Below are 15531 nucleotides of genomic sequence, written 5' to 3' on the forward strand. Positions count from 1 at the left end.
AAGGAACAAATAAAGGGTGCCCCATACTACTCCACTTCAACAAAACTAGTCCATAGGAATCCTGCATTTTACACATCCCCATACAGTAAAGCTCCTGTTCCAAGTCCCCAGTAGCTGAAACTGTCACATTTAATCTCTGAAAAACCTCATGAACAAATATTTAGGCTCACAAACTTGAAAGCAAGTTGGGGACACCAGTTTCCTTTCTACCACTGCCATCACATCCCTCACTCATTTGTTGTAGCTGTTGCAAGAAGGCAAACGTAAGAAAAAAAAAAAAAGGATTTATACTGAGCATAAAGACACTTGATTCTGGTTTACGAAAGCTTCCATGATTCTGCAAACTCAAATCTCCTCCTCCAGCCATTGGCAAATTCTCTGGAGAAACTTTGTGCATGTTTTGGATGCTGGTGCCCTGCTGACACACGTGAAAGATATAATGCACAAAGTGTTAACATTGAGCTTCTACTAAAAAGAGCCAAGCGGGGCTGTCAGAAAAGTGATGAGAGCACTTTCCATTTGAAAAACACAGATCGCTAGCAGTGCCGTGACCAGTTCCAAGTGCTGGGTGGACTGTTCCAACAGTAAGGAGCTTGTTTGAAGCAGACATGCTTTTCAGCAATCCTGACTAACGTAAAGTGCTAAAATTGATCAAATTTAAGCATCAGTGCAACTCCTTCCAGATTTAATGTAACTTTTATTTGAGGATTCTTCAAGGAGTTTGTGATGGACTTGCAGATAACATAAGGAAAATAGTTAAGAAATGAACCCAAGGACAAAGCCACACTACGAACAGCTCTGACCGAAAACAAGAGGACAGGTAGCGAAAGTCAGACATCTGCGATAGAAAGGTGAGCAAACAATACAGCAAACAAATACTTAACTCATTTGGTTAAAAATATAAGTGTACGTTTCCTTTTCTCTCCATGTCATCCTCAACAAAGAATTTGAGCATTATGTACTACAGAAGCAAACGCTCCATGAATGCAGCAGACAATGCATTTCATAGCGGTCAGCCGGTACGTATAAAGCCTCTTCCAGGAAACAAACGTACCTTTAAGCAACAAACCAAATAATTACACTTGGTTCTTCAACAAAGCAAGAGCTTACTGAATAACCAGAGAGCCCGTGATCACAGAGTGGAGTTTGGATGTGCAGTGAGACCCGTCTTCTGCGATCATGCATGCGGGTCTACCAAAAAGATTGGTACAGGATGGCGGTAGGCTCATAAATTCAAAGCTGTACTTTGGACATTCGGCACCCCTGTAGTGTTTTATTAGTTTCACGTATCAGTTAGCAAAGGAAAAACAGAAGTATTTCTTAGAGGGAGAAACAAAAATGCTTCAAAGTGGGTAGTTTTCAAGGACTGATTCCAGGAAAAAGCATTCACCAGAAACTGAGACGCATTACGAACGGGTCAATTTTAAAAAGGATCAAAGTTAACAAGAAGCCTTCAAGCTGAGCTTACACAGTTAAAATTTTTGGAAAGTAAGATGGCTCCCTATTGAATTTCCTCCTTTCAAGGCAGGTTCTGAAGCAACACTTATTTTTAATATGCATTAAGCTAGAGTTTAGGTTGTGGGTTGTATCTTTTTTTTTTTTTTTAACTGAACTTCACAGATCTCCATGCTTCAGGGGATAAACAGAAATAACTGTTTAACAGAAGACCACACGTGCTTTCTATTGATCCGTAAGCAGGTTACCGAGTAACAGAAGTGTTCAGGTGGGTTTCCAACAAATTTAAAGCAAGATGAGCAGTTAGAAGAACAACGCTGGCCTGCAACACGCCAGTGGTTGCAAAGTGGTAAAAACTGACAGGCAATGTTACTCACGTTATTTTTTTTGTACGGTAATAAAGGAACTTCTCAGAGAATTGATAGAAAATATATAGAATAAAAGATAAATAAAGGAATAAAGCAAGTTACTTCCCTTCTAAGATGTTAAAAAAATCTCTAGAGTACCAGAAAATGCATAACCACCAAAAAACACTCAAAAATACAATAGCGTGCAATGCTTATAATTCTCAACTTTTTAAGGTAGCAGTGAATTTTCAGAAAAATCCTATTTTGTAAGATTTAAATATTTAAAGATTATATTTAAGATGTTTTAGAATAGTTAATGGACACAGATTGCTGAAAAGACGCTGCTTTGTGAGAGCAAAACTTTAAATACATGCAATTCACCTGTACTGTACAGCTGTTCAAAGGTTTCGGCTGATAAGGTCTTTGATCTGAGCTCACTTAATTTTAGATTGGTTGTTTGTTTTTGAAGAAATTGCGACACATGACTTTAAAAGCTTGACGGTTTACCAAAACATTTGTTTAATTCAGACAGGTCTTCCACAGAAGGAAAGAATTATTAATCTTCAGAATGTAATTAGGATAGCCATTTTCAGTCAGCATTTTTGCCAAAGCTTTTGCTTTTGTTCTTCCAAGAAAGTCTTGTATTTGAAAATAAGTCAAAAGTAGTTTCAACAGCTGCCATAAAATTTCTCTCAATGAACAACCGCCCATAAATCCTTCAATCCCGGGATCCAGCTACACGATGTATGAAGTGAATTTTATGCTCAACCACTGACTCTCAGGTTGCCTTTCCTCACAGACGCTCATTTCAATCAGCAAGTGGCCAGGAATAAATCCTGAAATCACTAGAAGTTGAGACAAGACTATGGCAGGAATTCAGAATCGTGGATTTTCTACCAGCCTCAGGTCTCAGTTTGCCCCATAAGAAGCTCAAGGCTGCTAGACACGTCAACTGCTCCTCCATGTAGGAGCGGAAGACCAAGTAAATGGTTTTGATCCCACACAAAGGTAAAGAGACTATTCTTTGTATCTGGGCAGTGAGCAGCCACTCATTCCCCCCAAACCACCTGTTTTCATTTTGGTTCAAACCTTACCAACAATACAAAAGATGCACTTATCCCAGAGAAGCAGCCCACCCACAATCGGGGAATTAATCATGAGCGACTCCCCAAAAATGAGTTAATGAATAGTAAGACGTTCCATAACACGGGATTCCCAGGGCAGCCTCCTCCTCGCACGGCATGTCGCTGCCGTTTGCAGGGTGTCTCAGTGACACGCAGGCTGCTAAGGAACCAGCCAAAAGGGTATCACGCCTTGCAGAGCACCTTCACACCTTCAAACTCCTTCCTCCAGGCTCCCACGTTTCGAAAAGCTTCCGGGAAAATCAATCACTGGAGCATCCTCAAGCTGGCCTCCATCAACCAACAAGCTACAAAGAATAACGTTCCGAAAGGTACAGACTTGAATAAGCCTCATAGCCACAGAAAACAGGGTGGAGAGCGGTGAGGATAACCCAAAAAGCAATTCTGCCTCCTCCTACCTGATGTGCATGGTGGCTTTGAACACACAGTCCTGCAAATCAAGCACTCTCCAGGAGTCCTGCTAAGCACACCCGAGGTAGCTGTGGGGAGCTGTGCTCAGGGCCCTTCCCATACCCAGCGCTGAAGCTCCGTGCTGCCTGCACCAGGACTGCAAAGCACCCATGCTGTTTGTGGGTTGGCCTGACCCTGGCTCCTGTGTAAACTGTCAAGGTAATACCTTTATTACATGCTTTTTGTTCCACAGAGGCACGATTTCAGCTCTTTGGTGTTCGTTTCTTAGTTTGCATGGCTTTTCCTTTTTTATTTTTTTTTAAGTTATCGTTCAACACAGTTACAATAGTCCAGGAGTGTCTCAGCTCGACAGGAAGACGACAGCGCCAACCCAACCAACGTGCTGACAGCGTGTGCGCGAGAAGGAGCCCTCAAAATGCACGTTTTGTATCCACACATAGCCCCAGGTACATAAACTGAAAGTTGCAACACAGCATTAGGTTTCTGTACTAACAGATCTGAATATTTCACATAGTTTGGTTTATGCCTTGTTTCTGCTGAACTCTGCACTTCTGATTGAGTGATTTTTCTTTGAACACCCCCAAAACACTAAGAAAAAAAAAATCCTCATTTTGCCCAAGCACTCGAGATACTAACTACAAAGAGGCAGCACGGAGGGTGTTCTGCCTGCCAATTCTTTGCCCCCTCTGACAAGAGAGGGCATCACCTTTGCAGCCAACCCATTTCTGAAGCAGCCGGGTAAGTTTTCACAAAAACAAACATCGATGGAGAAATTCTTGGCTTGCTGCATGCCCACTGGCACACATCAGATAGTTTTATATTATGGCTACAGCAGTAATGGAAGGCTCTGGTATCTGCCAAGTCAAATCCAACCCTATATTTAATATCAAAACCTTATTTTGTCGCATGAACAAAAACAAACCGTTTGAAAGCTAAGGTCATATATTACACGCCATTCTTCGGCTTAAAACTCTTTATCTGCTCATCAAATCAGCTCAGCAGGACAGACCACATTGCAGCACTGCACATAGGCTGAAGACGTCTGGCTTGTTCCTTTAATGAGGTAAGAGTTTCACCGATCGTGATATTTAGTTCCAGCAAAAGAATCCAAAGAAATAGAGGCCCCTTTATTTACAGAGCCGTGCAGGCAGGCTCCGCGAGCCCCCCACCACCCCGCGCGCTGCCAGCCCTCTCCTGAAGCCACACACAGAGAGCTGAAAGGCTGCTCCCCTCTGCAGCAGAGTACCAAGGGCGTTTTTCACATCAAATAACCCAGCTTAAGAGGATCAAAAGCCAAACTAGCCTCTTGCTTTAAAAGCAGCTCTAAAAACCAGAGGCTTTTCAGTTTAAATCAAAGCAATTTGCCAAAGCATTTTCTTTCAAACTTTTGCATGGAACAAGAAAAGATTTGCTTTGTTGCCGTGCAAAATGGCAGTATTTCTCAATGTCTGCTGTTAAAAGCTCCGCAGCACTGGACAAGGAGCAGAGTGTATTAGGTGTTTATTTTTTGAGAGTTGAAGAGTATGTGTATATAAATATATTAGATGTACCAATCCCCGAAAATGGGAGTTTACGTAGGGAAATGCTGGCCCTTCAGTCACTACATTTATTTCAGCCAGGGAACAACAAGAACGCTCTGTCAGGGTATTGGAGAATAGTTAGGAGTGCACTTTCAGGAGTTACAGCTCCACTACCAGCAACCACAGTGAGGTGAAATGGGTTTCTTCTGGAAGCAAAGCGAGGGCAGGCTCGCAGAGCACCACGCTGACTTACCCCAGCTCCAGCTTTCAGCTCCGGCACTGCTACTTTTGTGAAATTGCTTACGCTGCCTTTTGCTTTGACTCCTTAATTACATTTCTTCGTGTCTTCCACAAAGACAAAGCTTCCTGCTCTGCTGTTTGTGAGCCACTCTGATGTTGTTTTGAAGGCTGCAAAATACAGCATCGCTACATTTCCAGCTCTGGCAGCAGTAAGAGCTGCTGTTATTTCCATCATAAGGCACTCTTAATTCTGCCTCAAAAAAAGAAGTGCCAGTAATTGTTAATCCATAGCTCCCAGCAGCAGTACCGGGACTCCTGATTAGTTCGAGAAGTCAATTAAAGCCGAGCTGACGGGCAGAGCCACAACTCCGCTTGGCAAGACCGAAGTACTGCAAGGCCCAGGTTTCGCTCCGGTTTGAAGACTGCGCAGCTAGTAACCATCCCAGGGGGCTATCAGCTAGCAAGGATACTACTATTAGCAACACGGAGGACTGCTGTAGCAAAAAGCATTGGGGCACTTAACTGACAGGCGAGCTGACCTGACAGACTTCACCGGTCCTCCCTCAGAAAACTCGAGATGTGCGCCATTTCCCTCTCGCTGCTCCCATCTGGTTGCAAACAAGTCACACAAAAGGTGGTCTCCTGGCTAAAAACCAAGGAAAAGCCCTGAGCAGGCTGGCAGGGCCGTCTGAGTTCAACACCTCCCTGTCTCCATCTCCAGGGCAGGATATTGGGCAAGAGCCGATGTGCCCCAAACAAGTTTACTCCGAGCCAGTCTTCTGCGTTCAGACTCCAGACACCATGTCCTACCCCTACAAGCAAATCATTCGCAGATTCCAGAAGTTAATGGAAAAAAAAATAAATTAAAGTGACCCTACCTCGTACTTCCAGCATCTTGCCCAACAGGAAATGGTTGTTTTTAGTGCAGCTGTCAAACAATGTAGAAGGCTCATTTGAGAGCCCTGACGGCACGCTGAGACGCTCCGCTATAGAAATTTCGTATGAAAATAAGCGCAGCAGCCCCCCTTCACGAAAGGCTTAAAAGCTCTCCAGAAAAGTTGTTTCAGCTAAAACGCACCTGCTTACTCGCATGATCTCCTGGATTGTCTCTTGGCATTGAGAAAAGCATCAATTTTGAGGAAAAACATAAAAACATCTGACAGAGCAGGGAGCGGTTATCTGGCCGTCAGATGGTTATCTCCTCAGAGCGCCCGGCAGGAAATTCCACGAGCTCTCACTGCCCCGAACCCGCACACAGAAAGTCTTACCGGACTCATTTCTACCGTGGTTTATTTTAAAAAAAGCGCTTCATAAACAAGCAGGGAAAATTACTAATGTAAAAAGAACACATGCTTAAAGATTTCTGACAAAGTAAAATCGGGGTGACAGTGACACGCAGCGCTCGAGACACCCGCCTATGGCTGGGCCCGAAACTGTTCCCGAGAGCTCGCTCCTGCAGTACGTCGCATCAAATGTGTTTGCCATCAACCAAATGGAAAACCTTTCTAGAAACAGCAACAGAAATTGTTTTTAGAGAATTAGTCCAACATCTAAATCCAAACAGATGCAGAGGCACTTCCTCCGCAGCTCTGCGGAGAGCTCTGTGGAGGCAGGTTTCTCAGCTCGCTGAAACGCTCACGTAGGATCCCCTCAGAAAACCCCCATTCAGATGGACCCGAGTGAAATTCGTGAATTTGTGCTACCGGCCAGCACGAAAACGGAGCTCTGCTTCACTGACCTCCCATGCAGCAATGATACTATGGAGAAGAAGGGAAAGAAAATACTTCACTCGAAGTTTCACTCACACATCCACAACACTGATTCCACACATTTTACCATTCAGCTTATTTCAAAACTCAGCTGGTAACAATCTTGTCCCTGAAGGCTGAAGATTTTTTTTTAAAACCAGTTTCTGCAAACAATGAATACTGATACACCAGATTTCCAGATTTTTCCTCTAACCCTCCAGACCACAGTGTCAAGTCCACACTACACCTAATCCTGCAGTCAAACTGCCTCACGTGGCAGTGGCACAGTTTTCCAGTGGTTTAGATACCTGCGGCACAGAAATTGTGTACGTTTTGTCGAGCTGACAGACAGGCCAATTTTGAGACCCCTAAATCATTCAGGCGTGAGAGAAGCACCAGAAGCACAAGTGACTTTAAAACGTAGCACGGACAGAGCCAGACCCTTCTGAGAAGCACAGCAAAATAGCAAAAGTAATTGGAAATTCTCATTATACGCATCAGGAAGTTGCGTGGTTTTCTTTCTCCCCACCATGATAGCTGTTAGACCCTGGCAGAGGATCCAGAGAGGCGGGGGAAGCCGCCCTCTGTGCAGGCATTAACCAGAGACCGCCAGCAGTCCCAGAGCGTTATGGCCAAGAGCACAGGTATGAACTTTTACTACTGGTGCCGAGTCCAAACCCGAGCTGACAGCACTCGCAGCTGATAATTCACAAACACACAAGTTAAACTCGCTTTGAGAGAAGCGGTTCCTGTGCTCGGCTCCTGCCCACCCATGTGTGAACCAGCTCCAGAACCATGCTGCCTCCAGCCCTGCGTGTCAAAGTAAACCACCATCAGCTTTCAGGGCACTTTAATGTGCTGGGCTGCAAATTAAGGCAATTTAGGGGTTGCTGCTTTGAGGTTCAGCTGTCCGTGCCATGAAAGTAGCGGTATGTGGAGGAAGGATAGGATCCTGCTTAGCTGCTGGAGGTTAATCCCTTCGAGCTTGAGAGGCTTGGAAGCATTATCCTCCCGTTCTGGAGAGTGCCAGCAGCGTTGTACGTGTATGAATGTATGCATGCAGATTAAGGGCAAATGGCCCTGTCTGTGCCAAAGAGATCTGCTTCGTTACTGACACTACGTCAAGAAGCTGCAGAATAAATACCCTCACAGTCGTAAAACAGCATCCGGGTGATCTAGGTTTGAATCCCCTGCCTACTGCAAACATCCTGCCATCCTCAACGAGTTACTTAGGAATTTGATTCTCAGACGGAAAGTAACGCTGTTTCCCCACTTCAGATGGTAATGTGACACATATCATACAGCAAATGCCTGTATATTCTAGCTGTAAAGGTCACAGAAGAGCTGGGAAATTAACTCCACATTCTGCACAGCATGGACAAAAGCTGAAAGTGGGAAATGAGTAAGGCACCAAAATATGAAACAGGAGGCTGCATGGAATACGTCACCCTTTACCCCAGCAAAAAGATGTCCGCATGAGGGCAGTTTTCGTTTTATTTTGTTTTATGGTATAAAGATGTAGCTACATCAGTTGGCGATGGTTTGATCTCCTGCTATGGTCATGATCAAACTGACAAGACCAAACCGTTTCATCCTTACATTTTCCAAAACACATATTCAAAAAAAAAAAATTTATTTGAAATCGAGTGACTAGAGGACTGGCCATGCTTTTTAGCTCGAGGGCTCCCCGCCGAGCCACCCAGGCCTCCCACCTCCCATCCCTGGTCTTCAAAATAAAAAAAGCTTCAAACATCCCAAACTTCACCTAAGGGCTCGGCTGCAATCCTGCCAGCCAAAAGGACGTAAGCAAAGGGCCCGTTGGGGCCAGCGTGGCTGGAAGGGCAGCGTTGCTGTGCTTGGTGAGCCCCTGAGGAAAGGGCACCAACTTTCCTCGCGGTGTCTGCTGGCTCCTTCCTAGCTCCTACTGCGGAAAGTTCTGCAGCTGCTGGGAGGAATCCATTCGCATAACAAAAGCGGCTTTCAAAAGCAGTATGCGAGAGTGGAAAGAATAAGAGAAAAACCCCAAGTTAGAAGCTATGCTGACAGCTACAGCTAGTTGTTTTCAGTATTGCCTAAAAGTTTCAGGCTCTAACGGCTTACTTAGAACATAAACACTGGTGTCTCCCATTACCTTCCTGCTGGCTAAAGAGCACAAGTAAAAAGAAAAAGGCAGGAAAGAACTTCAGCAGACCCTTTACCACATTTTTAGGACGCTGGCACAATTAAGTTCTCAGCTGCACGATAAATGAGCTCAAGGAACAATAGGCATTCAGGAGCTTTGAGGAGCCTGCACTCCAGATTTCAACCAGAGTTTGGACACCTGTGTGTCCTGCTGGATCTGGGATGCAATCCCTGATCTTTCACTTCATTAGCTGCAGAAATCGAGACAATGTCTCTTTACTTGCTGAGCTGTTATCTAGTCTTTTTTTCATCGCAAAGGGTGCATTCAAAAATATACTGATGAGCACCTCAAGAAGTCTTCGCCAACTCAACAGGTAGGGAAAGACCCTTGGGGGCTGAGCCGTAATTCCAGGGAAAAGAAAGCTCCTGATCGCTCTCTGAGAAATAACCTACTCTGTAAAACAGTTCAGCATACAACTCCTCACAGCCGCTCTGTTACCGAAAATCCCCCATCCATCTTCGAATATCGACTTCTTTGCTTTTCTGCTCAATGCTACTCTTCTGGGTAAAAAAGAATTCAAGGCCCAGAGACACATTATTTCTGCGTAATAAGGTTATACATATGGATTCAACTTAGCTAGGAAATGTCAACTTAAGGCTTGTCTTCATGAGGAAATTTACTGTAACTAGTCTACCAGTATAATTATATTGCTGTACTTCTACTGGTAAAATTCCCCTGTTGAGCCTCGTTCATAACAACAGCAGCCTTTATGGTTTATTTTTGTCGACCATGCCAAAAAAGGCCCCCGCTCCAGAAAGGCCACAACAATCCACAGGGGAGGCGGGGGAAGGAGCTGCACCGGTAGAAAGAATAACAGTATGGGAACGGCCGCACGGTTCTCTGGACTAATGAACCATCGGCTACGAAAAAATTAAACGCTGCAAGAAACCTGCGTTGCGCATCAGGTACCTTGGCAGGTCAGGTGCGTGCCAGGTTTATGCCATGCTTCGCCCCCTGGTACAGCTCCCCAGGGTGGATGCTGCTTTACATCAGCCCCTCCGTGTGCATCCCCTTCCCCGTGTGCATCCCCTTCCCACTGCTGCGGCTCTTTCCCCGTTCCCCTACGGGTGACGCCTCGCCGCCCCACAAGCGCCCCGTGCCCTCGGCTCCAGCCCTGACCCTCCGAAACACAGGGGTGGTAAAAGCCCAGCCCCTCTGGTTTACAGTTTGCATCTTCAGGGACGAGCGATAGCTGAAAAGCAAACAGCTCCCTTTGCAAAAGGGATTTTAAAACAATCGCCCTTCGCTTCGGCAGTGCAAGAATGCCGAGCTAGACAAAACAATGAGCCATCTGTGCACCCTTCCCTCCCTCCTTCCCTTGTTTCTACCCTCTGGGCTTAAATCAGAGCTCCCCAAGAATGGCCGAGTACCTCTTCACCTCCTCCCACCCTGGTTACATCCTACAAAAAATACTTTTCTGGTCTTTTTTTTCCCCCCCTCTCCTTTTTGTTCTTAAGAGCCCTAGCAGAATCCCTCTTTAAACCTCAGGCCTCTTTGTCAGGTGGCATCCCAGCTACCCAAATCAGCTTTGTCAACTGATCACAAATGCCTCCCCCAAGCCATCCATCCCTTGTTTACCATCCCTGGAGGCAGCGTGGCACCCGGAGCCCTAGCCACCCCTTTGTCCAGGGGAGGGAATACCATGTGAATGGGAGACCACCAAAGATTTACAGCCCTCCTTTGTTAGCCCGGTGTCACTGCCTATTGGGCCTCGATTCAAAATTGAGATGACAGTAGAAAGGCAGACGAGTTTAGTAATCACCGTGGGGTTTGCAGCTTAAGGGGGGGGGAAAATGCTGACAGCTCAAATTTTAAAATAAATCTGCTAATTGGCAACCACCGTCCCACCACGATGCACACACACTACCCTAGCACTGCACCAGCTAGCAAGGCATGCTCCTAGCATTGAGGAGAAAAAGGGATTAGGTCCGAGTAACAGCATTCAGATGCATCTCTTCAAAGGTTCATTTTGTTAGTATCGTTATTCCAGCAACCAGAAGGATAAAAAAAAAGTCAACGTTCCTTTGATCTCACAGCTGGAGTGGCCACACAGACGAAGAAATGCTTTTACCTTCATGTCCCACCAAGACAAAAAAACAACTCTATCTTTTAATTACTGCTTTTTAGAACATCCTAAGCTGATCTTCATCAAATTAAGCAATCTTTCAGAGGAAGACCCAGGTTTGATCCCCAGTCGCTCCTGCTCCCGGCAGGCTGAACCCGCTGGGAGAGCGGAGCGTGTGAGCTCGTCCCGCGCCAGCCCAGCCGGGGGACGACAGCAAGGGAGCCCTGTCTGGGGCCAACTCCCCTCCCGTACGCCGAGCTCACAGATGCATTTCTGCTGACAGAACCGAAATTGCCTGCTTTGAACACCGTGCCCCGGCCCCGCATGGCAGCAGAGGCTCCTCTTACCAGGATGCACGCGCAGATGCGCTACTGAGCAGGAAGCCGGCCTTGCTTTCGGGAACGCTCAGCTGTAAACTTACATCCAATCTTTTCCTTTTTTATTGAAAACAGGCCTTCTTGTAAATTCAACTACTTTACAGCAAACGTTAAACGAATTTCCTTAGATGCTTCAAAAAAAAAAAAAAATTTCCAAATCTAGCACAGCTCAGGCGTGCTCTGGTCCCCCGAGCTCCGCAGGCACACAGACAGACCGCAGCACGGAGCAGACCTCTCCGTAGGTGGCCTCCATCTTCCACGTTATTAATGGTGCTAACTACCTCCAGCAAATGACATTTGGAAGCCAAGTGCACTCTCTGCCTGGGAGGAGGGGGAAAAAAAAGGTTTCCCCATGGTGCCCGTAGCTTCAAGGGAGGTCTGCCTCCAGCAGAGGAACACAAGTCCCAGTCCCGGTGCGCTGCCCCAGCCACCGGGGGACACCACCGACGGGGTGCGTAAGTGGGCACGATGCTTGGTTGAGCTGGTTTCTGCTGGGGAAACGTGGAATTGAATGTTACATCACACTCGTGGGTCTTTAAAACGTCCCCATTTTTGAACTTGTTGGGCAATTCAAAGCTCTGCAAAGGAAGAGAAGTCCCCAGACCACCACATTCCTACCAAGCAGACACAAACAGGCAGAAGAGATGGACCGATGGACCTACAGGTGCTCCCAGCAGGCATCGTGGAAGCACAGCTGTGTTTCTAGACACCAGGGAATCCATGTGGGAGAGAGCTGGTACAAGTACCCTAAGTTTGGAAAAAAAACCTCAGGCTAGCTCATATCTCGGTAGGCATGAAAAAAATCCAGGCACAAATTCATCAAAAATGGATCTTGTTGACCCCTGCATCTCAAACTACTCATTTCAACTCTGATGGAGCCTCATATAAGCTGTTACCAAAAGGAAACACTTTTTCCTGGTCACAGAGCTCCCTAATCCTGTACCCTCTGCCTTCCCACTCTGCCACAACATTTCCTCTCCCCTCTGCCTCAGAAAGAAGCCTGATCAGAAAAATAAGCACTACATTTGGGGTCAGCCTCTGCTAGCGGAACAAAACCAGTAAGAAAAGGAGGGTTCAGCGTTCATCTCAGACTCTCCTCCCTCCCATCTTAGCTCTGGCACCTCCTTCCTAAACCGAGGCTTGCCGATGTCCGTTCCCATGTCACTCCCTTTAGCAGGGGCAGATGCTCTATTCTCCAGCAACAGTGCCCAGAAGGTCCTCAACTTGAAGATCTGTCCCCAAACTCAACCTGGCTTCGCTATTCCATACCCCGAAGTGGCTACCAAGTCCCAGATTGGCTACCAAGTAGTCAGCCCTTACGCAGCAGGTGTCGCCTGGCTTCAGAGCTAGCAGCCAAGTGAAGCAAGGTGAGGATGAGGAGGGGCTGGCACCTCTGTGCTGCTATTTCAAAAGAAGTTGTCCCGAGGGTCTTCTGCGTCAAGCATGCTTCAATCCCACACTTGCAAGAAACTGGACACCACAGAAGATGGAAGAAAACTTTGGGGTTTTAGTAATTTTCCTGGAATTTCATGCTCGGCTCCCAAACTGGTTTGATCTTTCATTTCTCCACTTGTACCCTGTATTCTATCAATGCTGTTTCAAAACCTTCTCTGAAATATTGATCTGTAACAACCACCGCCATCCACCTCTAATTTACTGTCTCCTAAAAGGCCCTTTGTTTTATTGCATCTTGGTGAAGACAAAGAAGGGCAGAGTCGTCCGCGCCATTTAGAAAGAGCTCACTGTCACCTTGGAGTTTGGTGTAATATTTCAGTGGTGCTTTAGACTTGTGGTTTAGAAAGCACTTAGGGACCCATTAAATACCAAAATTTAAGGCTAAAGGCTGGCAAGCTGAGGGCAGCGAGCTTTTAAATTTACGAAAGGCTACAGAACTAAGAGGCCACTAAAGTGACAGCTGTCAGCACCACTCCATCCTACATTCATGCGGGCTCAAAAGAGAAGCCAGCGTGCACTCAAAAGAAAGAGAGCGCTCGTTCCAACTTCCAGGCTATTTTCTAAATACTCTTTTCAAACTCCTTTCACACTCGGAAAAAGCCTTCCAGAAAACATCCACCCCTCTGCAAGCCTCGCATTTGTTACCTGATCCAGTTTTGCGCTCCTTTTTCTTCCTCCCAGCTCTAACAAGCATCCCTGCCCTCTTACAAGCCCGGGTCATTCAGAGGAGCTATACGAGGCAGCAGAACACAAGCTGGACGGGGAGATCGTGAAAGGCTCATGCTTACCCTCACCTTTAATGGGGAGGCACCACCCACAGAGCCACCCCGTTATCCCGGCAGGCACGGGGACCCGTCCCCTCGGCGGGTGGCACCGCGCGGCTGTAGGAGAGACCGAGGCAGCTGAAATCTGGGCGGCTTCACGCAGATGGGAGGGATGCTGCGCTCAGCCCCCTGGCAAGCTGCCAGGCAAAAAGAGAGAGGAAAAGAAAAAAAAAACAAACCCTCGTCGACGTGAAGTTTGTGTAGGTCGGGAAACCCAATTATTGGCATTCGCATAAAAGGCTAAACAGCAAAACGCGGTTGGTGTGTTTCTTCTTGGGATGTGGGAAGGCCCCGCGTACAAACCTTATCTCCTAACCGAGCCGTAATTTAACTTTTGCTTCCTACCGTGGCTCTGAATGACAGCCTTGCCATCTGAGTACACATAAGACTCTTCCAGGCTTTCAGGAATCCTATCGCACCACGAGCCTCATTTTACAGGCACTTCCGAACCAAAAAAAAAGGGTGAGCACTTGGGGAACTACAGGAACAGCTTCTCTGATGGCTGCTGTCTGTGTAGCCAGAAGTCACCATCAGGGCTGGGAGCCAGGGAAGGAGCAGGTGCCTGCAGCACCGTGCTATGCCCTGATGCACAGGGACGGGTCCCCTGTGGGGTGGAAAAGAGAGCCGGATGTGTCCCACGGCCCCGTACTCACAACCTGTGCACCTAGTCATCGCTGCAGCGAACAACACGTCTCTTTCTGACAGCAAGAGCAGTCAAAAAATGAAACACGAGGCTGTACTCTAACCCCGCTCACTAAGTTCAAGCAGTTACCCATCCGTTTTCATTTTAAAGTAGACAGAAAAAGTTGGAAATGGCAATTAACTTGCTAAAACGTCCCGGAAGGTCTTCTGCTGCCACTCGAGTTGTGCAGCACGCTTGACTGGAGAGACTTACTGCCAGGCGAGGGGCTTGGCAATCCCCCTGCAAGGCCGGCGGTTCCCTAATGCCGCCCTGACATCAGGGTTTAGGATTTGGAGAGCCATCAGCCCCGCACAGCTGGTGTCGTGGTTGCCACTATGCCATGAAGCACTGAGTGTTTTTAAATGAAATAGGGCTCCCCCGTTTGAAATTCTGAGATTTCTTCCCCGTTATTCCGTGGACTCTCAGAAACAGGCTGGTTGTATAAGCGGAGCGGAGCTGATATGTAAGCAGGGCAGGAAATAGTGCTGTTTTAACTGAAAATAAATCTGTCAACAAGGAGGCACAGGGAGAGCTCCACTTCAGGCTTTTCAGGTTCTTATTAAAAAATATAAATTAAAGTCAACATTTTCGTGTTACACGCTACATCTGTTTGCTATCCCATTATAAATAAAAATATAGGGGCCTTCAACTCAGCCCTGGATCACTGAAAAAATCATCAAAAAGTCCTTCTCGTTTAGTACTGCATTATAATTGGTCTACATCATCCTGTATCACCAGAAGAGGTCCACCAGAAACAAGCCACGTGTTACCCAAAGTCAAGTGGGGAGATTAAAAGGGTCCTCAGCAGCGCTATCTATCCTCCAAAGGATGAAAGGCAGCGAGCTCAGGGACACACGCCTCTATCACTGCAACCTCGCTGTCTGTCACGGGCAGGTCCAGCTCTGCGCTCCTTGCAGGGAGAGTTGGAAAACAAACCAGAAGCCACAGACCAGCAGCTGTCTCCGCTGGCCAGCAGAGTTCAGTGCCACGCCAGCTTTAAAGGAAATCTTCCAAAGATTTAAACAGCGCCCCTGTCACCCCACTCTCCTGCCAGCCGTCCCGCAGGATGCTTTGGGACAGCAG

The 15531-nt window shown here is 46.8% G+C and overlaps 1 protein-coding gene across 2 annotated transcripts in view; it reads right to left on the bottom strand.

The window, feature by feature from the left end:
- The window catches only part of SUFU (SUFU negative regulator of hedgehog signaling), an 89700-nt gene that overhangs the window by 68063 nt on the left and 6106 nt on the right, over window positions 1–15531 (bottom strand). The window lies entirely within an intron of this gene.

Source organism: Anser cygnoides, chromosome 7, assembly GCF_040182565.1.
Source record: "Anser cygnoides isolate HZ-2024a breed goose chromosome 7, Taihu_goose_T2T_genome, whole genome shotgun sequence".
Lineage (NCBI taxonomy): Eukaryota > Metazoa > Chordata > Aves > Anseriformes > Anatidae > Anser > Anser cygnoides.